This window comes from Hyperolius riggenbachi, chromosome 4 (genome assembly GCF_040937935.1).
Source record: "Hyperolius riggenbachi isolate aHypRig1 chromosome 4, aHypRig1.pri, whole genome shotgun sequence".
NCBI lineage: Eukaryota > Metazoa > Chordata > Amphibia > Anura > Hyperoliidae > Hyperolius > Hyperolius riggenbachi.
Genome location: NC_090649.1, coordinates 368944427 through 368969996, shown reverse-complemented (window position 1 = coordinate 368969996; position 25570 = coordinate 368944427). Strand labels below are relative to the sequence as shown.

At 46.2% G+C, this 25570-nt stretch overlaps 1 protein-coding gene across 1 annotated transcript in view; it reads left to right on the top strand.

Moving 5' to 3' along the window:
* ZBTB2 (zinc finger and BTB domain containing 2) overlaps nucleotides 1-10570 on the top strand; it is a 131677-nt gene extending 121107 nt beyond the window's left edge. Inside the window, exon 4 of the mRNA XM_068232003.1 lies at nucleotides 9362-10570. The gene's annotated coding sequence lies outside the window, so the exon portion shown is untranslated. The remainder of the gene's footprint in view (nucleotides 1-9361) is intronic.
* Nucleotides 10571-25570: the final 15000 nt, after the last annotated feature.

Sequence of the window (25570 nt, the reverse complement as noted above, 5' to 3'; positions counted from 1 at the left end):
TGCACCATCAGTGCTGCAGCTGATTGGTCGGTCTGGATAGAAAAAAGAGAGAAGAAAAAAGACAAAACAATACAAAAAGGAGGAGAAGGCGTCTGCCAGGACATAGGAGCTGCCGCCCCAAAAATCCAAACCCACCAGCTCGTATGCCCTGGCAAACCTGATTTATCCATTCACACCGATCGATGTGGATGAACAAATCATTGCCAGAGTTCTTTTTTGATACAAAGTGTTTGCCAAAGCATATGAATCCCCAACACCACTCCTCGGCCCATATGCCTCGGCAAACGTATCTTTTTGACTGCGGAGGAGAAATCTCGTCCTGCAGCGCTGCATGCACCGACTTATGTGTAAGCTGACAGACGCGCAATGTTCTGTCAGGATGCACCATCAGTGCTGCAGCTGGTTAGTCGTTCGCTCGGTCCACCTGGAAGGTTATTGGATGGAAAAAGGAAAAAAAATACAAAAAAAAACAAAAAACAGGCAAGCAGCAAAGCAATTACTTCATTAACATTAATAAACTGAACTTTTTTAATAAAAACCTTAACATTGCAAACTAAACATTAGCTTCTTTGCTTACCTGTTTTTTGTTTTTTTTTGTTTTTTTTAACTTACCTCCCGAGGACAAACCTCTCCTCCCCCATGGGACAATGTGCGAAGTGCAAATCGCACAGAGTTGTGGCGAAGTACATTACGCATTTTGTCCCAAGTGAAAGGAGAGGTTTCTGGCAGCCCTGTGTATTACGCTCTCTCAAAACCAGATGTTTGGTTTCACACTGCATATTGACATATCCGGTGGGTCGAGCCCGCCGCACCGTATCGTCCAAAACAGACCTTCAGGGAATACCACAAGAGTAGCATTCGGCCTAGTAATGAACTGCGTCGCCATAGACTAACATGACTTCCGGGCCGATCGAAATTGCCACAGAAGCCACGCAGTAACGTAGGCATGCACTAGTGTTAAGTCAAGCACTTCCGGCGTAGGGGGGGACCGCAAAGTGTGACTTTCGCTAGGCATTTTGCCCTAACGCATCGCAGCAGTGTGAAATAGCACTGAGAGACCCTTGTGTGCCTACCGCTGTGTCTGTAGTTCCCTACTCTCTAATAGTGTACCTGCTCATGGTACCTCTCAAAACACTCCCCTAGGCATAGTCCAGGCTGGTCAGGGCAGCGGGGACAATAAACAGTGGTGTCACGCCTTGTTCCAGCCCTGCTGCAGACACGACAGCGTTTTCTTCGGATTCGGTGACCTGGGGTACTTGGAATCGGATAGGCGTAATGCCTTCCATGCAGCCTGCTAGTTGCATCTTGGGGTTGGGCCCGGGCACCTCCTGGATACAGGAGTTCCATAGTGATCTGTCTCTGAAATTGTAGAAACGATCCAGTTCTCCCAGCCTTACTGTAGAGAACAAAGCTGTTGTAAACTGCCAATTGAATTAAATAAAAGGACACTTTTTTATACCAGCGCCTTGTTTTGCGGGAAAGTAAATAGGGCGCTAACCTCTGGTCATTGAAGTCCACCCCTCCCATGTTGGTATTATACTCGTGGACGACAAGGGGTTTTTCAATGACCTCAGTTCGCCGTTGAATTTGGACTGTCGTGTCTGCGTGAATGGTGGACAGAAAGTAAACGTCCCTCTTGTCCTTCCATTTCACCGCGAGCAGGTCGTCAGCACTCAATGCGGCCCTCTGCCCCCGTTGAAGTTTGGTGGTAATGAGCCGTTGGGGGAAGCCCCGGCGACTATGCCGCACGGTGCCACAGCATCGGATTCCTTCTAACTTTAAGTGCTGATAGAGGGCCACACTTGAGTAGTAATTGTCCACATAAAGATGGTACCCCTTCTGGAACAAGGGTGACGCCAAGTCCCACACAACCTTTCCACTGCTCCCCAGGTAGTCAGGGCATCCGACCGGCTCCAATTTGGAGTCTTTTCCCTCATAGACTCTAAAATAAGATGTATAGCCTGTGGCCCTTTCACAGAGCTTATACAGTTTCACCCCATACCGGGCGCGCTTGCTTGGGATGTACTGTTTGATGCCAAGGCGCCCGGTAAAACGTATGAGGGACTCATCTACGCAGATTTGCTGTTCAGGGGTATAAGCATCTGCAAATTTTGATGACAGGTGGTCTATGAGGGGCCGCATTTTGTGGAGCCGGTCAAAAGCAGGGTGGTCACTTTCATGACAGGTTTCATCATCATTGAAGTGCAGGAAGCGCAGGATGTTCTCAAATCGTGTCCTGGACATGGCAGCAGAGTACAAGGGAACATGTTGTGATGGGTCTGTAGACCAATAAGACCGCAACACATTTTGTTTGATTTGACCCATGTTTAAGAGAAGGCCCAAAAAAATTTTAAGTTCGGAAACTTGGACTGGTTTCCACCGAAATGGCTGGACAAGGAAGACATTCGGATTGGCGGTTAGAAATTGTGTGGCTTTACGGTTGGTCTCTGCCACGACTAGGTCTAAGAGATCCTGGGTGATGAACAGATAAAAAAAGTCTAGGGGCGATCCTAGATTATCTGTCATCACCTGGACTCCAGACTGGGCGGTGAAAGGGGGCAGTACGGGTGCGGCGGTATCAGGGGATTGCCAATTTGGATTTGCCAGCACCTCTGGTAAACTAGGGGTAGTACGGGCCCGTCTACTTGATGGCTGCGACTGGGGTGTTACTACACGTGCCACCGAACCAGTTTCAACTTCCACGCTGGTGCTCGCCACTTCACCAGGGTGTACGGAAGTACTGGTTCTAGGTCCAGGAGATGCTGTGCTGCCTGCCCCACCATGAAATCTCAGACCAGCACGAGCACCACTCTGCTGCCCTTGAGGCTGATCCTGCGCCACCTGCTGTCCAACGACATGGGGTGTGGTACGGCTGGCTCTAGCCGGGACCTCAACCTCGTCATCACTATCGGTCAGTGAGCCACTGCTCAATTCAGGTACAAACTCTGACCCAGATGATTCGTCGAATGGTTCGTCCCAATCGTCCTCATCCGACTGGGCCATGTACCTGAGAACCTCATCATCGGAATACCCCTTTTTTGCCATGGTGGACTGCTAAATTTAGGGGGTATTCCTCTGAGACTACCCAGAAAAAAGAGCACCTACTTAGCGAAAGGGAGTATTTAAGCGGTAGAAAGCTGTGATCACTGAGTTTTGATTAAAAAAAAAATCAAAACTGATGTTTACAGTGCACAGCTAGTGTACAGTGGTTTTTGCAGTGATCAGAAAAAAAAATTCTGTCACTGCGGTGGGGTGGGCTGAACGCAAGTGCAGGCGAGCGATCAGACCTGATCGGGCAAACACTGCGTTTTTTAGTGGATCCTAGTGACCCTAATAGATCTGACTGCGATCAGTAATGATCACTTACAGATACTATATAGTAACAATGTTGATTAGCGACAGTGATGACGCTAATTAGTGACTGTGGTGCAGTGGGCTGAGCACTAACTGACACTAACAAAGGGGCCTAGCTAACTGGCCTAACTGCTAACACTAGTGATACTAAAAAAGTGACAGTTTCCACTGATCACTGTTTTTAGATCACTAGGATAGTGACAGGGGGGTGGTGGCGAGTGGGGAATCAGAAGCAATCAGAAACAATCACAGGCCAATCACGGGACAATCAAAGCCAATCACAGGCCAATCACGGGACAATCACAGGCCAATCACGGGACAATCACAGGCCAATCACGGGACAATCACAGGCCAATCACGGGCCAATCACAGGCCAATCACGGGGCAATCACAGGCCAATCACGGGACAATCACAGGCCAATCACGGGACAATCACAGGCCAATCACGGGACAATCACAGGCCAATCACGGGACAATCACGGGCCAATCACGGGACAATCACAGGACAATCACAGGCCAATCACGGGACAATCACAGGCCAATCACGGGACAATCACAGGCCAATCACGGGACAATCACAGGCCAATCACGGGACAATCACAGGCCAATCACGGGACAATCACAGGCCAATCACGGGACAATCACAGGCCAATCACGGGACAATCACAGGCCAATCACGGGACAATCAAATACAATTACGGGACAATCAAATACAATGACAGCACAATATGACAGCACAATCAAATACAATGCACTGGGAAGGTGATTGGGGGGGGGGGGGGGGGGTCTGAGGGCGATCTGAGGGTGAGGGGGGTTGATTAGGTGCCCGCACGGGGCAGATTGGGTCCTGATCTGATGGGTGGCAGACACAGGGGGTGACCGATGGGAGGTCAGTGAGTGATTACAGGGGAGAATAGATGTAAACAATGCACTGGGGAGGTTATCAGGGGGGGGGTCTGAGGACAATCTGGGGGTCTGGGTGGGTGATCAGGTGCCCCCAAGGGACAGTTTAGGGTCTGCTCTGATGGGTGGTGGTGACAAGTGACAGACAGGTGATAGACAGGTGGTCAGTGGGTGAGGCAGATGCAGTACAGTATACAGTATACAGGGGTGGGGGGCTGGGGGGGGGGTCTGGGGGGATCTGAGGGTAGGGGGGGGTGATCAAGGGACCCTAGGGGGCAGTTAGGGACCTAATCTAAATAATAGCGTCGGCAGATAGTGGCAGGGGGTGATTGATAGGTTTATTAGGGGGTGCTTGGGTGCAAACTTGGGTCTGCTGGGGTGGTCAGGGGGGGTTCTGAAGGCTGGGGTGGGCGATCGGGGGGTCTGTGGGTGTAAAAAACCTGTTCTGTGCTTGCTCTAACAGGGCTGCCTCCTCCTCCGAGATCCGTGCGAAGATGCGTGCAGAGGAGGAGGAGGCAGCCTGTATAATACACTTTGTTACGTAAACAAAGTGTATTATACAATACTATTGGCCAGATCGTATTTTTAAACCCCGCCGGCGCTGCTAATTGGCCGGCGGGGTATCGGGCAAGGTGGGCGGGACCTTTCGCCGCGGGGAGCGCGCGTCATAGATGACGCGATCGCTCCCCGGACACGCCTTAAGGACCCGCCGCCGTCAGGCGTATTGCGGTCCTTAAGGCGTCCACTTTGCCGCCGCCCATGGGCTGTGGGCGGTCGGCAAGTGGTTAAAAGGATGTTACCAGGTAACTAACACTGGTATTTAGTTACATAGATAGATAGATAATAGGGTTCTTGGTGTATTGCACATTGATTATATTTGTATGGTGATTGCTCTGTTATGGTGTGTATGCATGTGGTTGCACACTTATTTTGCATTATATTGTATGCACTATCCGGTCCTAATAAAACCTTATTGCACCGTATTCCTTGGTCCCAGTGTTTGTATCACTGCAAACTGTGGTAAAATCCTGTTTCTACATTCAGGTTTGTAACAATGGCATGCAGGAGGAAGAGCTACAGATGCTTTTCTGCCCGACTGGGGATCACATGAGGCAAAGCAACCACTAAGGGAGGAGTGAGCTTCACTCCTCACTCACTAGCTGCCCGGCCCCATGTGATGTCTGCCGCCAAGCTCTAGATCATCTATAGCTCTGCCTCCTGCACACCTCCATCTCCTGCATGCCCGCCAGGTAAGAGAGGACAGTGCACTGCAAACCCTGTGGAGAAACAGCGCCATAGCAACCGGGACACCGCTCAGGCATCCAAGAACATTCAGCAGTTCAGCCTCTGCATGCCGGTGCACCAAATGCACCACCAGCCAAGCCAGCCAGCCCAACATCACCACCAGCCAGCCCGGCATCACCACAAGCCAGTCCAGTATCACGACCAGCCAGGCTAGCCAGTCCAGCATCACTGCCAGCCAGCTCAACATCACCACCAGCCAGTCCAGCATCGCTAGGCCAGACAGCGCAGCATCCCACCAGCCAGGCCAGCCAGCTAAGCATCACCACCAGCTAAGCCAGCCAGCTCAGCATCACTACCAGCCAGCCCAGCATCACCATCAGCCAGGCCAGCCAGCTCAGAATCACCACATCCAGCCTAGCATCACCACCAGCCAGGCCAGCAAGCCCAACATCACCACCAGTCAGCCCAACATCACCACCAGCCAGGCCAGCCAGCCCAACATCACCACCAGCCAGCCCAACATCACCACCAGCCAGCCCCGCATCACCACCAGCCAGGTCAACAACAACAACAGCCAGGCCAGCCAGCCCGGCATCACCACAAGCCAGTCCAGTATCACGACCAGCCAGGCTAGCCAGCCCATCATCACTGCCAGCCAGCTCAGCATCACCACCAGCCAGTCCAGCATTGCTAGGCCAGCCAGCACAGCATCACACCAGCCAGGCCAGCCAGCTCAGTATCACCACCAGCTAAGCCAGCCAGCTCAGCATCACTACCAGCCAGCCCAGCATCACCATCAGCCAGGCCAGCCAGCTCAGCATCACCACATCCAGCCTAGCATCACCACCAGACAGGCCAGTCAGCCCAACATCACCACCAGCCAGCCCAACATCACCACCAGCCAGGTCAGCCAGCCCAACATCACCACCATCCAGCCCAACATCACCACCAGCCAGGCCAGCATCACCACCAACCAGCCCAGCATCATTGCCAGCCAGCCCAACATCACTACTAGCCAGCCAGCCCAACATCACCACCAGCCATGCCAGCATTACCGCTAGCCACCCAGCCCAACATCACCATCAGCAAGGCTAGCATTACCGCCAGCCAGCCCAACCTCACCACCAGCCAGGCCAGCATCACCACCAACCAGCCCAGCATCATTGCCAGCCAGCCCAACATCACCACCAGCCAGGCCAGTATCACCGCCAGCCAGGCAAGCCATCCCAGCACCACCACCAGCCAGGCCAGCATAACCACCAGCCAGCACAGCCCAACATCACCACCAGCCAGCCCAACATCACCACCAGCTAGGCCAGCATCACCACCAACCAGCCCAGCATCATTGCCAACCAGCCCAACATCACTACTAGCCAGCCAGCCCAACATCACCACCAGCCAGGTTAGCATTACCGCCAGCCAGCCCAACCTCACCACCAGCCAGGCCAGCATCACCACCAACCAGCCCAGCATCATTGCCAGCCAGCCCAACATCACCACCAGCCAGGCCAGTATCACCGCCAGCCAGGCAAGCCAACCCAGCATCACCACCAGCCAGGCCAGCATAACCACCAGCCAGCACAGCCCAACATCACCACCAGATAGGCCATAGCATCACCACCAGGCCAGTCCACATGGCATCACCAGGTCAGCCAAGGACAACACAGAAGCCAGGTGAGAGGACTCTACCTACTTATGTTAAAGGGGCCTAATTATGTAAAATGCTGCCTATTTATTACATTTTTATGAGGGGCCGGAGTGGGGCACGTTGACTAAAGGATAAGGGGCCAAGCTAACGATTGTCTTACATCGCTGCTAACTTCATGTACATTTGGCCCCACCCATGTCCACATGGCCACGCCCACTGTAGCCTTGTGCCCAAGGGTTCCCAGGATCTCCCAAAATCCCAGCAATGCCCCTATCTATATTGAAAACAACACAGAGCAATGCACACCACACTGTGCCAATGCCTTGGCTCTTACTTTACTTTACTGGCACCATTCACACTGCTCACGCTGTGCTGCTGTGCTGTAGAAAATGTGTACAGGTTAATTTTAAGGTGGTGGAGACAGGCAGACTTATTCACATCGGTTACAGTGGCTTGTAAAAGTATTCGGCCCCCTTGAAGTTTTCCACATTTTGTCACATTACTGCCGCAAGCATGAATCAATTTTATTGGAATTTCACATGAAAGACCAACACAAAGTGGTGTACACATGAGAAGTGGAACGAAAATCATACATGATTCCAAACATTTTTTACAAATAAATAACTGCAAAGTGGTGTGTGCATAATTATTCGGCCCCCTTTGATCTGAGTGCAGTCAGTTGCCTATAGACATTGCCTGATGAGTGCTGATGACTAAATAGAGTGCAACTGTGTGTAATCTAATGTCAGTACAAATACAGCTGCTCTGTGAGGGCCTCAGAGGTTGTCTTAGAGAATATTGGGAGCAACAACACCATGAAGTCCAAAGAACACACCAGACAGGTCAGGGATAAAGTTATTGAGAAATTTAAAGCAGGTTTAGGCTACAAAAAGATTTTCAAAACCTTGAACATCCCACGGAGTACTGTTCAAGCGATCATTCAGAAATGGAAGGAGTATGGCACAACTATAAACCTACCAAGACAAGGCCGTCCACCTAAACTCACAGGCCGAACAAGGAGAGCGCTGATCAGAAATGCAGTCAAGAGGTCCATGGTGACTCTGGACGAGCTCCAGAGAACTACAGCTCAGGTGGGAGACTCTGTCCATAGGACAACTATTAGTCATGCAAGGACAAAGTCGGCCTTTATGGAAGAGTGGCAAGAAGAAAGGCATTGTTAAAGAAAGCATAAGAATTCCCGTTTGCAGTTTGCCACAAGCCATGTGGGGGACACAGCAACCATGTGGAAGAAGGTGCTCTGGTCAGATGAGACCAAAATGGAACTTTTTGGCCAAAATGCAAAGCGCTATGTGTGGCGGAAAACTAACACTGCACATCACTCTGAACACACCATCCCCAGTGTCAAATATGGTGGTGGCAGCATCATGCTCGGGGGTGCATCTCTTCAGCAGGGACAGGGAAGCTGGTCAGAGTTGATGGGAAGATGGATGGAGCCAAATACAGTTCAATCTTGGAAGAAAACCTCTTGGAGTCTGCAAAAGACTTGAGACTGGGGTGGAGGTTCACCTTCCAGCAGGACAATGACCCTAAACATAAAGCCAGGGCAACAATGGAATGGTTTAAAACAAAACATATCTATGTGTTAGAATGGCACAGTCAAAGTCCAAATCTAAATCCAATCGAGAATCTGTGGCAAGATCTGAAAACTGCTGTTCACAAACGCTGTCCGTCTAATCTGACTGAGCTGGAGCTGTTTTGCAAAGAAGAATGGGCAAGGATTTCAGTCTCTAGATGTGCAAAGCTGGTAGAGGCATACCCTAAAAGACTGGCAGCTGTAATTGCAGCAAAAGGTGGTTCTAAAAGTATTGACTCAGGGGGCCAAATAATTACGCACATCCCACTTTGCAGTTATTTATTTGTAAAAAATGTTTAAAAAAAATAAAAAATAAATGTTTGGAATGATGTATGATTTTCGATCCACTTCTCATATGTACATCACTTTGTATTGGTCTTTCACGTGGAATTCCAATAAAATTGATGCATGTTTGTGGCAGTAATGTGACAAAATGTGGAAACGTCAAGGGGGCCGAATACTTTTGCAACCCACTGTAAATAGTCGCTCATTGCTCCATGCGCCACCATGTGCAGAGTACTGATAATGCAATATGAACAGGCCTAAATAGTTGTCTTCAAGAGCCAGTTTAAATAACATTAGATAATAAATATATAAATGCTATCTCTTCTTTGCAGATGTCCCTAGATAATGCCCATGAGAGGATCTTCAGTACCCGGGAGTCATACCGAAATAAGCTGTTAGAAGCTGAGAAAAGACAACAGGATGCTCAGACAACCAGTAATGCTGCTTCTGCAGAACAGGAAAAGAAAAGTCCTTCAGCCCAGAAAAGGAAGAGTGCAAAGAGTGGCAAGAAAAAGAAATAGAACTATCAGCGGCCTCTCTTGCCTACAGATACTTTGTTCAGCTGAGCTTAACTAAACTAAGACTAAAATACTGCTACCCTACGCACTCTCACCCATTGTTGTGAGATAACTCAGGGCAGGGAATCCTTAGCCGGCTGATCTTGGGCTGCCTAATGCAGCCCTATGCAGCGTAGGTGCAGGGAGCAGTTTCATATTTACCTGTCCAGATGATGGATCGGAAGAAAAGAGGAGAGCCAATCCAGCGTCCGGTTAGGTAAATATGAAACTTCTCCCTGTGCCCACTCTGCCTTGGCTGCCAGGCTCAGGGAGACACAGGGGGAGGGGGGAAACGTGTTGCCCTGCAGCGCACATATGGTTTTCCATATGTGGATGCTAAAGGGTTAAAAGAAACCCAATGTCAGTTATCCATAAAGACAGACACCAAAGCAATGACATCAGGCAGGAGCATACTGTAGTGTAGACAGTCCCTATGGAGCCCTTCAGGACACACCCTGAGGTGAAATGCACAGAGCTGCAGGAAGTAACTGAAATAAATTGACAAGACAAAGATCTGTGGAAGGAGTGTATACTGAGATTCCAGGTTTGTTAAAAAAATGCTACAACATGCATCATTGGTTTACAGTTTATTGCATATTTTATAACATTAGAGGAGCAAAATCCATACACAAAATGTTACATTCAGCTGTATGAATTATATGATGGGGGCAGTTAATCAATGCAAATTGTCTGCTGACCCCTGCTGTCCTTGTGGGCGGCCCCATTCCTTTGGATGTACACCATCAGTGTGCTGGCTGATCCCTGAGGCACGTGGTAGGGGGTTGGGCACACTGGAGACAGAAGGAGACACTCACTTAGGGCAGAAGGAAACACACAGGAACACGTGGAGGAAACAGGAGGACACATAAGAGACACAGAAGGACACATAAGGGACAGAGGAGGACACATAAGGGGCACAGGAGGACACATGGCGGGACACAAGAGGACACCATTTGGCATGTACAAGACGCTCCTGGAACATGGATGCACCAGGTTTAGTTTATATATATTTTTTACTGATTTTTGCCCTCTAAACCTACATGCATCTTATATGGTGGAAAATACAGTCGTTTCATATACACTAATGAATACAACGATATGTTATGTTGGACTGAGTATAAGTAAGAAATAATAAATATGATACATTCATTTTAAAATGTAACATTTGCCTAAAGTTTTAGTTGCTTTTTTATTAATTTCAGATAAAGCCTTTAATTGTATATACTTCAATAAGAAAAAGTGAAATGAAACCTCTATAATCTATCAGTATTTGATTCTGGTTTTAATAAACTAATCAACTTTGGGGTTGATTTATCAAAACAGGTACAAAAAAGGGAGCTAAACTAAACCAGTTGCCTAGAACAGACAAACAGAATTCTTGTTTTGTTTGTTGCTCCTTACAACTGTTGCACTTTTGCTCTAGTTTTTCTGTTGCCATAAGTTTATTTGCTGTACTTTTTCACTGATGAAGCATTTTGTGGCTTTCAGGTTTTTATTTTATCTTGGTTGTGTGTGTGTGTATGTGTGTGTGTGTGTGTGTGTATATGGGGGGGGGGGGGGGGATAGGGGGGTATGGACTTGGCATTGGTCGGTTAAAAACTGTTCAGGCCCTACTACATGAAGGGGTTCTCCTCTCTTGGCAACAAATAGTAGATAGATATGGGATCCTCAGCGCTGAACTGTTCAGATTTCTCCAGATTACAGGTTTTGTTGGCAGGAGGTAAAAGTCAGGATCCCTATACCCTGCTTCTGTGCTTGAATCTGAATTCTTACTATCCACATTATTCCCTCTTATAGTATCAACAACTTCCTAAGATCACTTCAGCTATGACTAGGTGGCAAGACAGACTAGCCATGTCATTTGACCCTGTAATGCGGGACAGTATAATCTTGAATATGGGGGACGCATCCATCGTCTGTATGACTGGCATAGGACTCCAGTCAGGTTACACAAATGGGGCTTGTTGCACTCAGATGTTTGTTTTAGGGGTTGTGGATGCAGTATGGACCATATCCATTGCTGGTGGTCCTGTGCAGCAGTAAGCATATTCTGGGATATATGCTTCCAATTGATATCTGAGGTTCTTGAGGTAATTGTTAATAAGGACCCACTTGTTGCTGTCTTCCGCAAACCATCTCCCAGCTGCAATAAGCTCCAAAATATGTTTTTGCCTAGGGTTGCAATGCATCCAAAGCAACAACAAGAACAAAACATTTGTAAAGTGATTTTCTCCCGTACCACCCAAAGCACATAAGCAGTATCAGTACATACAGATGTGCACAGGAGTAAAAGTTAAGTGAACATAAATGCCAGACTAAATAAATTACTTTTCAGTTTTCATTTAAACGTCTCCAGGATAGGAGCTGACTTGATTGAGTTTGGCAAGGCGTTTCTCACTAACAGATATTTTTTTGTGTGCGTGTTTTGTTTTTTTCTTGACTTGAATAATTCTCCTAGGTACTATATTGTATTTTTTATGTTTGCTCTTGACTGTGAATTACAAATGGTACTTGATCCTTAGTTTGTTTATATTGGTATTTTTCCTTTTATCTTGCCATTATATTTTCTCTACATGTCATTTTCTGTTTTCTGGTTTTGTTTTGTTGGTTTTATGTCAAAAAAGAAAACATAAAAAAAGTGGAAATAAAGTTGAGAAAAATAAATAACCTGAAAACAGTTTATCATCCTATGCATCAGTGGTGATTACATTTCATATAATTTAGCTGTTAGATCTGTAGCTACGAGTATATGTGCATTCGCAATGGAGTTATTTGAATTTGTTTATAACAAGGTTACGTTAAATACATTTGAGTTGATGTTAATATTTTTCCAGTACATCTTAATTTATTTTCTATGTACCATGCATATAAAGTACTTTACAGGTTCATAACTAAATATGTAAAGTCCTCATTACATATCTATATTAACCTTTTGCACACTCAAAACAAAACCCCTGTCTTATTTATATGCCTGTTTTGAACACAATGCCATAGCATCTTTACTAACAGTGATGTACGACAAGTTTGCATGATATGAAAACTGCTGGCAGTCTGTGAAACAACAAACATAGCCAAAGTGTGTCTCCTGAGATCTGGCCACAATTTAATTAGCTAAAGAGTGCATGAGATCTGAATAAGCAGTAATTCAAAACACTGGGCTTATGAGTAAGCCATTTACAATAATAAACTTAGACCTTCTAAATAGATCAGATGTCTAATAATTTTCTCTTTAACTGTGAGATATTAGCAAGGAAGCTGGACTGGAAAATTGTTTCAGCACATGGGTATAACTACAGTATCTCACAAAAGTGAGTACACCTCTCACATAGTTATTCAGTTAGTCGGGTTAAAAAAGACATACGTCCATCAAGTCTGAGCAGAAAGGTGAAAAACTCTTAGGGCCCTTTTCCACTAGCAGTCGCTAGCGTTCACGCTGAGCGCTAGCGATTGCTGAATCGCAATTACCGGCGATTCCCCGACGTTTGCGGCCGCGATTTTGCTACGCTATGCACTGCATAGCAAAATCGCGGCAAATATCGCTCCACCGTGCGTTCGCGTTCCCGTAAAAAACGAATCGCGGTAGTGGAAATGACCTACCGCGATTCCTATGTTAAAAAGCAAACCGTAGCGATTGTAAAATCGCTAGCGGTTTGCGTCTTTGCGATTCAGCCAGCGCAAACGCGCTGGTGGAAAAGGGCCCTTACAAGACTTGGACCAATTAGCCCTAAAAGGGGGAAAAAATCCTTCACAACATCAGATAGTAATCAGATAAAATCCCTCGATGCACTCTGTCAGGAATAACCTCACAGTAATTATAGTATGGATAAAGTAAAGCATCTAAGCTACCTTAAAGAGACACTGAAGCGAAAAAAAAATGATGATATTATGATTTGTATGTGTAGTACAGCTAGGAAATAAAACATTAAGATCAGATACATCAGTCTAATTGTTTCCAGTACAGGAAGAGTTGAGAAACTCCAGTTGTTATCTCTATGCAAACAAGCCATTAAGCTCTCCGTTAGTCTTGGAGAGGGCTGTTATCTGACTTTTATTACTTTCAACTATAATTGAACTGTTTACTTTTTCTCTGCTAGAGGAGAGGTCATTACTTCACAGACTGCTCTGAAAGACTCATTTTGAATGCTGAGAGTTGTGTAATCTGCACATATTATAGAATGATGCAATGTTAGAAAAAACACTATATACCTGAAAATAAAAATATGAGAATATTTTCTTTGCTGCTAATCTTCTAGTAATTATTCATAGTGAACAAACCAATTCATTATATCATATATTTTTTTTCGCTTCAGTGTCTCTTTAAGTGCAGATAAAATTTGCCATAACTACTTCTTGTGGCAATACATTCCACATTTTAATCACTCTTACTGTAAAGATGCCTTTCCTAAATAAATGGCAAAAACACTAGGGACAAAAAGTTCATATGCCAAGCTTTTATATTGCCCTTTGATGTATTTATACATGTTAATTACCGTATTTGCCGCCGTATAAGACGCTCCGGAATATAAGACACACCTAGGTTTAGACGGCAAAAACCAGGAGAAAAAAAGAATATACTAAACCTGGTGTGCCCATATTCCAAGAGCGTCTTATAATGTTCTCTCCCAACTGGTGTACGCCTGTGTCCCCTTCTGTCCTCTCTTCTGTCTCTTGTGTGTCCCCAGATGCCCCCTTCTGTCCCCTGTTTATCCCCAGGTGTCTTCTTCTGTTGCCAGGTGTCCCCCTTCTGTCCTCTGTGTGGCCGCTCCGCCCAGCCCCTTAGCTTGTGTCTCCTTTCCCTGTGTATTAAGTGTGTGTCCCCTTCTAACCCCTGTGTGGCTGCTCTGTCCAGCCCCCTAGCCTGTGTCTCTGTTCCGGTGCATTAAGTGTCCCCCCCCCCCCCCCTTGTGACCCCTGTGTGGCCGCTCTGTCTCACCCCCTTGTCTATGTCTCCAGTCCCCTGCATTAAGTGATTAAGTGTCCCCCTCCCCCTCCTTCTCACCACTGAGTGTCCGCTCTGTACCACCCGCTGGTCTGTGTCTCCACTCCCCTGCATGTTAAATGAAGTGGCAGCCAGCGTCTTACCGAATACATGCCGCCTGGGATAACCGATGTCCTGGCTTCCCCCTCTAGTGACCGGCGCTTGTGTAGATGGCCGCTCTGTCCCACCCGCTTGTCTGTGTCTCCGCTCCCCTGCCTGTTGAATGTAGTGGCAGCCAGCGTGTACCGAATCCATGCTGTCTGGGATCGCCGATGTCCTGACTTCCCCGTCTAGTGACCGGCGCTTGTGTAGACGTGGCTGGCTGCCACTACATTCAACAGGCAGGGGAGCGGAGACACAGACAAGCGGGCGGGACAGAGCGGCCATCTACACAAGCGCCGGTCACTAGAGGGGGAAGCCAGGACATCGGTTATCCCAAAGGGCATGGATTCGGTAAGACGCTGGCTGCCACTTCATTTATAATGCAGGGGAGTGGAGATACAGACCAGCGGACGGGCAAGAGCGGACACTCAGTGGTCAGAAGGAGGGGGACACATTGCAGGGGAGCAGAGACACAGACAAGGGGGATGGACAGAGCAGAGACACAGACACACGCGACTATGCAGGGAATCCCCAATGTTGCGGCGGGTCGGGTCGGAGATCATCAGTTGGGGATTCCCTGCCTTTGCCGTATAAGACGCAGCGACTTTTTCTCCCCATTTTTTGGGGAGAAAAAGTGCGTCTTATACGCCGAAAAATACGGTAGATCTCCTCTGAGGCGTCTTTTCTTCTTACATACTCCAGGGGATAATGCAATGCCTTTCGCAGGTGTGAGCCCCACTTCTGGAGGCAATGGATAAGGAGTACATACATGCAGGTCTGACTCTGTAGTCGGGCCAAGCGCCTCTGTCAGAGGCCGACAGCAACTGACCTATAACTGACAGCAACTGATATATTTCAGTTCTGACAAAATCTTGTCAGAAATGGAAGGAATCATTGTAAGAAGAAAATGGTGAGCTTCTGAGAGGAACTGACGGCGAGATAAGTACGTAATATTCATTTGCAGGTACATCATGTGTTTATTTTAAATAAATTTACTTTTAGTTCAAGTTCACTTCAAAATAAATCAGTTTTTATCTCCTGTCAGTGTAAACATTTTTCATATGACTCTAAGGTTTTGTTTTTATTACTGCAATGCACTGCGTGAAACACCTCCATCATTAATTATTGGTGTTCATATGAAAATGTCATATGTACATCTCATGCCACAAACATTTACAAGGTCGCATTTTTCTTACTAAAGGTATGAACATGCTCAAAATTATTTTGTATCTACATGCATGTGTGATTTTTTGTCTTTATAGTGTCTATGCCAAATCATTTACTGGTGATCTGCAAATATAAACACACACATATTACAAATATTTTCATTAAAAGTCTCTTTTCTTTTTTGTTCCTATTTGTTGAAGGTGAAAGGTGAATTTTTGTTCTGCAGTCATTTAACTTACCATGACATGATTAGCTCTGCACATAATCAATGACATTTACAGGAGAAGAAGAGACAACTATATGACTCACATTTTGCCTTACACTTAACAGATGGAGGACATGGTTCCTCCCTGAATATCATATACATAGTGATTCTCACTAAATGACATTTAACACTTTAAAGGGGCCCATACACTGGTTGATTTCAGCTTTAGATCGATCGTTTGGAAATCGATTGCTGATCGATTGGACGATCAATCGATTTGCAGCCAATTTGGATCAATTTGATCTATCTGACAGGAGGGAAGATCTAGGTCGATTTGCTGCTGGCAGCAGATCGATGGCCCATAGAGTTGCATTGGATCTAATGGCCCGATAATGCATTTAGATCGATTTTCAATAGATTTCCTAAAGATTTCATTTTGAAATCTATTGGAAATCTGTTCCTAGTGTGTGGCACACATCAGATATCTATCCTATCAGATTAGACTTGACAGTCATCTGACAGAAATCTGATGGTCGAATCTGCTGTAAATCTATACGTGTACAGCCACCTTAACAGTGGATGATGTGATAAATGATACCAGTATTCTGGAGAAGGATCTTCTGCCTATCTGTGTATAACAGGATTTCTTTTTTAAATTAAAGAGAGCATATAGTGTTACATTTGCTTAACACTTCTGTATGTTGCTGCTCTCTGGCTGAGAGATAAGTTGATTATTGTGTGTGTTTATCTGTAGTGAGAAATGCTGCCAGAAGTTCATTGGACTGAGGAAGTCTTTTTAACATTTCAAAGGAGGTACAACTGTGTGATATCATGTCAAATTGAGCCTACAGAATCATATATAAATTTGTATGTGATTTGTACGGTTCTGATACAGTTCTGTATAATGCCTAAAGAAGAAACTTAACTTTCAAAAGCTTGCAATAAACCATGTACAGTTAGTCATTAAAGGTATCACCGGAATCAACGTTTGTTGGTTTGATGTCTGCATTTCTGCTCCTCGACTAACACCGGACCACACTTCACTTGTTCTAGTAAAAAAAAAATGCTGGTAGTATATAATATGCTGCAACAATGTTTTAGAGCAAAGAAGAATTGTTGGGTTTCATTCTGCTTTAAATAAAAGAAAAGAAATGCAGGAAAAAATCAAATCTGCAAACTTCTCCTCAGACAGCAGAGACAAGATCAGCACCTCACAACCGCTCAGATCTGCCTTAACTGACAGCTATCACAGTGAGGAGAACTTTTGATACAACCTCACAAGCCTCTGATATAGGCTCCAATCACAATCAAGCTGCTCCTGATTGGCTCCTTGCCCCTTCTGCTCACCAACACACCTTTCTAGAAGGTAAGGTCATCACCCCACAGCACCTGTGAACACAGAAAAACAAACCAGTATCATAGCAAAGAAAACCTGTCATGTTAATCTTAGGGCCCGTTTCCACTTATGCGGAAACCGCCACGATTCCGCAGAGTTTCCCCGCAGGCAAATCGCGCGGGGAAACTCTGCCATAGGGGACTATGGTGCCGCCGGCCGAATCGCTTGCGGTAGCGATTCGGCCGGAACCCCTGCAGAATTCGCTCGGGAGGCAGCGAATCCCATAGCCGTGCAGGGCACAGCTGATGAGATTCCCCTGGGATCCCACACACACGCTCAGTGGCGGCGCGTGTCTTGCAGACGCGCGCCGCACAAGTGGAAATGAGCCCTTAGTCTTCAGCAATCCCATGAGTGCTGTAGCTCTATTTTTGAACTGCAGCCCTTCCATTCTTACACACATTACATAATAGTTATGCAAGATCTAATTCAACTAGAATACCTGCAATGTCCGGCAGACACGTATGTTCAGCTGTGTGGCCTGTTCTATTATATGGAGAGGGTAGGGCAGAGAGAATCAGCAGATATTCAACCATGAGTCAATACAAAAGCAATATGGAAAAATCTAGCCTTGCTGATTGCTATTACCAAGCAAGGCAGCAGACTGAAATAGATTTAGGTACTGGCTTAGAGCACCTGACCTTTTTGGTGTGGGCTTCAAGAGAATGGAAAAAAAAGGTTACCAAGCTTCTGAAACCCACCAGGCCCTATCTGTCTAGGATGCCTTGTGGATGATCCAGCACTTGATGCAGACGATGTGTGACATCTGCATAGGCATTAAACTACTAACTATGAATTTGAGAGTTCACTATGAAGTGGATGTAGACTCCCTACTTAAAGCAGCTATGCCAATTATCCTTTATAATAATCTTCCTGTCTTGTGTCCTCCGGACACTTAAGCCACTCCCCTACCACACCCCTAATCACGCCCCGGCACAATCCTAGTCACGCATACCGTAAAGATTTAATAAGGAAAATATGCTGTTTTATAATTCAAACCACACTGGTCCTTTCTAATATGGTTAATTTTCCTTCATAAATAATATCAGAAAATAAGAAGAAATATATCCATTTAAAGGATAGGAATAAAGAAGAAGGAGTCAAATAAACACATTTTTCAGTAGAAAAATACATATATTTACATGGATCTGTACATCAGTCCTGTAAGAGGGACTAATGAGCCAGAAAGAGGGACAGAGAGATTGCGTTCCCAAAGAGGGACTGTTGGGAGCTCTGTGTATGTATGTAGGTAGAAAAACAAAGTTATGTTAAAAAGGTAAAAACGTTTTTACTTACAATATTATATTTTCTAACATGGTTTATACTGTATATTATTTTGCTATTATCTTGCTATTACACTATTGAAATAAAGTAGTGAGATTGTGTGATTGTGGTAAGGCAATAATGAGAATGAAAATAAAACTAGTGCTATTTAAATGCAGTGTGCCCAATTTAGTATAAAACCGTAGTAGGGTGGTAAAGGTTTTGTAGATAGTGCCTTAAAGCTCACCAATAATTTGGTATAGGACCATTTCCTTGTACTAATGCACTTTGTTATGTGTGCCACACATTGTTTCCTGTTTTGCCCCATATGCACACAATAAACTACATTTCTACATAAAATAACAGAACAGGAATATTCCCTTTAGTTTAAACACCTCTTTTTTCCCCAGGAAAACGTTCTCAACTTGCCAAGCAAGCAACAGTTTAAATTCATTGTTCTGAAATACTCATTACCACAAGGGGGCGATCAATTCCCATTCATCTGCAGTAATTGCCACTGAATCACTCCTTTTAAACTTGGTTTAACAAACCTCCTCCTTATATGTAAATAATATACTCTACCTGCATGTAAATGAATGCTTAGTGTGTCTGCTAATCACTGAGCCAATTTATAGTTTGAAAACACTGTTTAAACATGATTGGACCTTAATTTTTAATCAGCAGAAGAAATACACTGCTAATGTGCCAGCAGGAGATGTTAGAATGGATTAGCACAATGAGCCATTTCCCACAACAATCTAGGAGCCTGCTATGGTTGGATACTGGAAAATTAGAGCCTCCTTGTAATCTTGAAGGACTGAAGGGTAATGCAGGCAAGTGAATGTAGTCTGATAAGCATGGACTTGGTCCCTATACTGCTGCAACAAAACCCTTATCGCCTCTCAGGAAACCTGTTGTTTCTTAGAGATAGAAATTAAAAGAGGAATTCTACACTGTACAATAGATGGTGACAACTCCTTTTTATGAGTGGGATAAAACATAGTGAATGAAAACCTGGAAGATATAGAATGCCAATAAATGTCAGCATAGGAAACTTGGGATTTGGGATTTTTATAAACATGGGTTATACACATTTCCTCTTTTGCTATGAGAAAAGAGTGCATATTATTATTCTAATCTGTTCACAAAAATACCATCTGTCCATGAAGATTGTGTGCTGCGCTGAATGCAAGCTAGGAGCAAATTTGTTGGGGGCTTTGTTTCTTTAAATAGGAACTGCTGAAACACATATTACAATATGATGCTAAACTCCAACACTGATTAAGACTCAAAATGTTTTATAGTTTAAAATACTTCCACTTCCTAAAAAATAAAGCATGAGATTCTGTTGACACATTGTGCTTGCGTAATCCTCTTCAACCAGGTCCAGGCAGAGGTCAGAATAGGGACATCAGCATCACATTCCATCCAGCATCATAAGCAACAAGGTGTGTATCTGAAAGCAGGCTGGAAGTGCTTAGCTGCATGTTGGTAGACCTTGTGGTGCAGTCACTTATTAATAAGGAATAATAAATAATAAGAAATTATTTATTTATATTACCTACCCTGTTGTTTTTAATGTTTACCATCAGATTTAACCGTAAGCATCTTCAAACGAAATATTTAGTTTGAAGATGCTGAACCCATTTTAACCTTAGCCAGCAGAACTTGCTGTTCTGCCTACTGAGGTCATGTGGAGCGGCGCAGGGAGTGGTTTTTATAGTTATTTGTTCCGGAGGCTGGACCGGATTCTCCTCTTCCTCCACCCGTGGCGATACACTCCCAACATCCTCTTCTGACTTCCGATCGCATGCATGTTATTATCTGTGATTGGGGCTCAGAGGATAGCGTCATTGTTGTGGTGCCGCCCGGTGGTGGAAGAAGGGTAATGGAGGAGACTCTTCCATCACACCTTTTCCACCAGGCTCTGGTGCTGCACCGCTTACACTATCTCAAGCTAGCTGGTCTCCATACATCTTGATTGTGTTGCAATTTGTAGTGTGACTACTGCAGAGCTATTCTATTAGTATGCCATCTATTAGTATGGCCACTAGGGATGGAGAGCTCATTGAGAAGCATGTGATCAGTTTGATGAGCTGATAGATTTATAAGGTTCTTATTTGCTAGTCAGGATCAACTGTTAATCCAGGAAGTCATCAAGCAAATCAGAACCCCATAAATTTATCAGCTGATCAAACTGATCACATTCTTCTCCATGAGTTCTCCTAAGCATTGCCATCCATAAATTGGCAACCTTTAGAATGCAACTCAAGAGAATTTTGTGATGGGCTTTGTACTGCATCTAGAGATGGTTCATGAAATACTACTAATTTCAGTATGCATGGAAATGTAATGCAAATTGTAGGTAATTGCAAGATGAACACTGTTAAGCTGGCCTTACACAGTGTGACTTTATCAAAAATGGAGAGGTTGAACATGTAGTGAACGATCAAATGCTCATACACGAGAATTGATATCTGAAATATCAAATCAACGAGGGTCAATCTTAGTGCCTGTCCACGCTTGTCTCTCGTCAGTTTTTCTGTGCATTTTCTGCACAGGAAAACTGACAACCAATGTTAATCAATGGGCTAGTTCACAGTTGCAAGCATTTTTTCACATGTAGAAAAACAACTGACAGCAATATCGCACTATCAGACAGCTCACGCAGAAAAACTGATGCAGAAAACTGATAGACAAGTGTGGATCCAGCCTCAGCATTCATTGAGCATGCTCCAAAGTATGTAATCAACCCATTATCTATCAAAATCCAACAAAATTAATTTGATTCCTGCACAATAGAGAGAAATGTTCCAATCTAGTAGAAATGTGTCTAGTAGACATGTCAAGTGCTAGTAAACACCCGGCCGGTGCACGGAACAGCTGACAGGCGGTTAATTCACTGCCTTTAGAATCCCATGTGGAAGAGGCCTTAGCAATACAATATAATAGTAATACAATATGGATTGTGTTTGCCAAAAAAAATCAGAGGCATAATCACAAGGACAGGGTATACTAAGTTTTACAATTAATAACATGAGGTCAAAAATATGCAATGCACCATGTGGACTGGAGGTAGGGCAGTGGGGCGATGAGATGTGTGATAAGAGTTGACATGTAAGTGAAGGGATTTCTTTGCTTAAACTTTTCTTCAGGTAGCCACTAAAATAATAGTATTAAATGTGCAAAGATTGCACCAGGAATAAATAGTCTAAAGCAACCAGTCCTATTATCGACTAATATTATATATGTTTTGGGTCAATGCAGAAAAGCAGTTTTATGGAGATTGGCCATCTCCAATAGCATTCCTCCTTGTGTCTAATTACGTAAGGGAGGAGGGAAAGTAATACATGAACATGGCTGGTTCCCTCAGGAGAGGTTTGGGGACTGGTGAAGTGTTCTTCTGGATATCAAACAAGACATCACTAATGTTTCTTGAGAGCAGAAGAACCTCTCAGCTAAGCCCTGTTACTAAGCGATGAAGCAGACATCTTTATGTGTCCTAGAGGCAGCAGTGTATGCTTCAGCCCTTTCTAGTCTTCAGGGTGAGCATAACTGTCTATTCAATTGGCTGTCAGCAGGACTTAGCTGAAGTGTCATTTGTAAAATATAGATAACGGAAACAATCTTTATCACTGTGATGGAAATTCTTCTCCTTAGTGCAATGGTTCCCAACCGGTGTGCCACAACACATTCATGTTTTGCAGCAGCCTCAGATATGTGGCGCTAGGACCCCACGCTGGTTCCCTCCCCGCTGCTCAATTACCACTTAGCTCTGCCACCCCCCCTCCCCCTCCGTCTGATTGTAGATAGAATAGGACTGCAAGAGAAGCATCCCCAGAAGCCCCAGTGCCGTTAGCAACCTCGGTACCAGCAGCAGCCCCAGTGCTATTAGCAACCTCAGTGCCAGCAGCAGCCCCAGTGCCATTGGCAACCTCAGTGTCAGCAGCAGCCCCAGTGCCACTGGCGACCTCTTTGCCAGCAGCAGCCCCAGTGCTATTAGCAACCTCTGTGCCAGCAATAGCCCCTGTGCCAGCAGAAGCCCAGTACCATTAGCAATCTCTGTGCCAGCAGCAACCTCAGTGCCATTAGCAACTTCTGTGCCAGCAGCATCCCCAGTGCCATTAGTAGCATCTTTGCCAGCAGCAGCCCCAGTGCCAGCGGCAGCCCCTGTGCCAGCAGCGACCTCTGTGCCAGTAACAGCCCCATGTGCCATCAGCAGCCCCTGTGTCCTTAGCAGCTGCTGTGCTATTAGCAACCTCTTTGCCTTTAGCAATCTCTGTACAAGGAGCAGCCCCTGTGCGATTAGCAACCTCTGTGCCAGCAGCAGCCCTTGTGCAACATCTCTGCCAGCAGTATCCTCTGTGCCAGCAGCAGCGACTCACCTGCAGCTGCCACAATACCAGCAGCAACCACTCACTAGCATCTGCCACTATCCCAGCACAGCAACATCCATTTACTAGCAGATGCCATTGTGCCTGCTGCAGTAACGGCCACCCACCAGTAGCCGCGGATATGCCAGCAGCAGTATGGGCCACTCACCAACAGCCCCCCCCCCCATGCCAGGAGCAGTAATGCGTGTGATGGAGATCTAAACATTCGGATCTCTGTCACACACACATTGCTGCTGGCATAATGGTAGCTGCTGTTAGGTGACCATTACAGCTCCTCAAAACCAAGGACTTGTGAGTATATGGCTACGGGCCGGAGCCTTTTAATATACTAATTACAACAGAGAAAGAACATGTGTGCATCAACCAAGTGAACCTGACAAATCTGGCTTTGCAAATTTGGCCTATTGGCTAATCACGAGACATTGCTCATGCAAATATGCATTTGCTTTCGCATGCCTAAATATGCAGGGTCAAAAACCAAAAACCGCAAAACAATCGCCCTGCGGGAATTAGTTCATGCTATACAGCACTATCCAGGGGCGCCACGAGGAGGCTTCCCATTGCCCCCATACAACCGGGGGGCCGCGGGGGTCCCAGGCACTCTCACCGCCTGGAACCCACACAGCGGCACTCCGGAGGTGGAGGCTGGGGGGTGCAGGCGATCTCCCCAGCGTGGCCAGCGCCGGGAAGAGCCGCCCGCACACACCTCCCAAGATTAAAAACAGGCACTTACCTCAATGTCCATTGCGTTCTGCTATATACGCATAGCCTGGGCGCGACACATAAGGGGCGGACAGGCGTAAATAGCCTGCTCCAGGGCTCTCACCTCCTAAAACAAGCCACTCACTACCTGCCCTCAGAAGAAAGAAATGCAATGCTAATTACAACAGAGAAAGAACATGTGTGCATCAACCAAGTGAACCTGACAAATCTGGCTTTGCAAATTTGGCCTATTGGCTAATCACGAGACATTGCTCATGCAAATATGCATTTGCTTTTGCATGCCTAAATATGCAGGGTCAAAAACCAAAAACCGCAAAACAATCGCCCTGCGGGAATTAGTTCATGCTATACAGCACTATCCAGGGGCGCCACGAGGAGGCTTCCCATTGCCCCCATACAACCGGGGGGCCGCGGGGGTCCCAGGCACTCTCACCGCCTGGAACCCACACAGCGGCACTCCGGAGGTGGAGGCTGGGGGGTGCAGGCGATCTCCCCAGCGTGGCCAGCGCCGGGAAGAGCCGCCCGCACACACCTTCCAAGATTAAAAACAGGCACTTACCTCAACGTCCATTGCGTTCTGCTATATACGCATAGCCTGGGCGCGACACATAGGGGGCGGACAGGCGTAAATAGCCTGCTCCAGGGCTCTCACCTCCTAAAACAAGCCACTCACTACCTGCCCTCAGAAGAAAGAAATGCAATGCTAATTACAACAGAGAAAGAACATGTGTGCATCAACCAAGTGAACCTGACAAATCTGGCTTTGCAAATTTGGCCTATTGGCTAATCACGAGACATTGCTCATGCAAATATGCATTTGCTTTTGCATGCCTAAATACGCAGGGTCAAAAACCAAAAACCGCAAAACAATCGCCCTGCGGGAATTAGTTCATGCTATACAGCACTATCCAGGGGCGCCACGAGGAGGCTTCCCATTGCCCCCATACAACCGGGGGGCCGCGGGGGTCCCAGGCACTCTCACCGCCTGGAACCCACACAGCGGCACTCCGGAGGTGGAGGCTGGGGGGTGCAGGCGATCTCCCCAGCGTGGCCAGCGCCGGGAAGAGCCGCCCGCACACACCTCCCAAGATTAAAAACAGGCACTTACCTCAACGTCCATTGCGTTCTGCTATATACGCATAGCCTGGGCGCGACACATAAGGGGCGGACAGGCGTAAATAGCCTGCTCCAGGGCTCTCACCTCCTAAAACAAGCCACTCACTACCTGCCCTCAGAAGAAAGAAATGCAATGCTAATTACAACAGAGAAAGAACATGTGTGCATCAACCAAGTGAACCTGACAAATCTGGCTTTGCAAATTTGGCCTATTGGCTAATCACGAGACATTGCTCATGCAAATATGCATTTGCTTTCGCATGCCTAAATATGCAGGGTCAAAAACCAAAAACCGCAAAACAATCGCCCTGCGGGAATTAGTTCATGCTATACAGCACTATCCAGGGGCGCCACGAGGAGGCTTCCCATTGCCCCCATACAACCGGGGGGCCGCGGGGGTCCCAGGCACTCTCACCGCCTGGAACCCACACAGCGGCACTCCGGAGGTGGAGGCTGGGGGGTGCAGGCGATCTCCCCAGCGTGGCCAGCGCCGGGAAGAGCCGCCCGCACACACCTCACATGAATAAAAACAGGTACTTACCTCAACGTCCATTGCGTTCTGCTATATACGCATAGCCTGTGCGCGACACATAAGGGGCGGACAGGCGCAAATAGCCTGCTCCAGGGCTCTCACCTCCTAAAA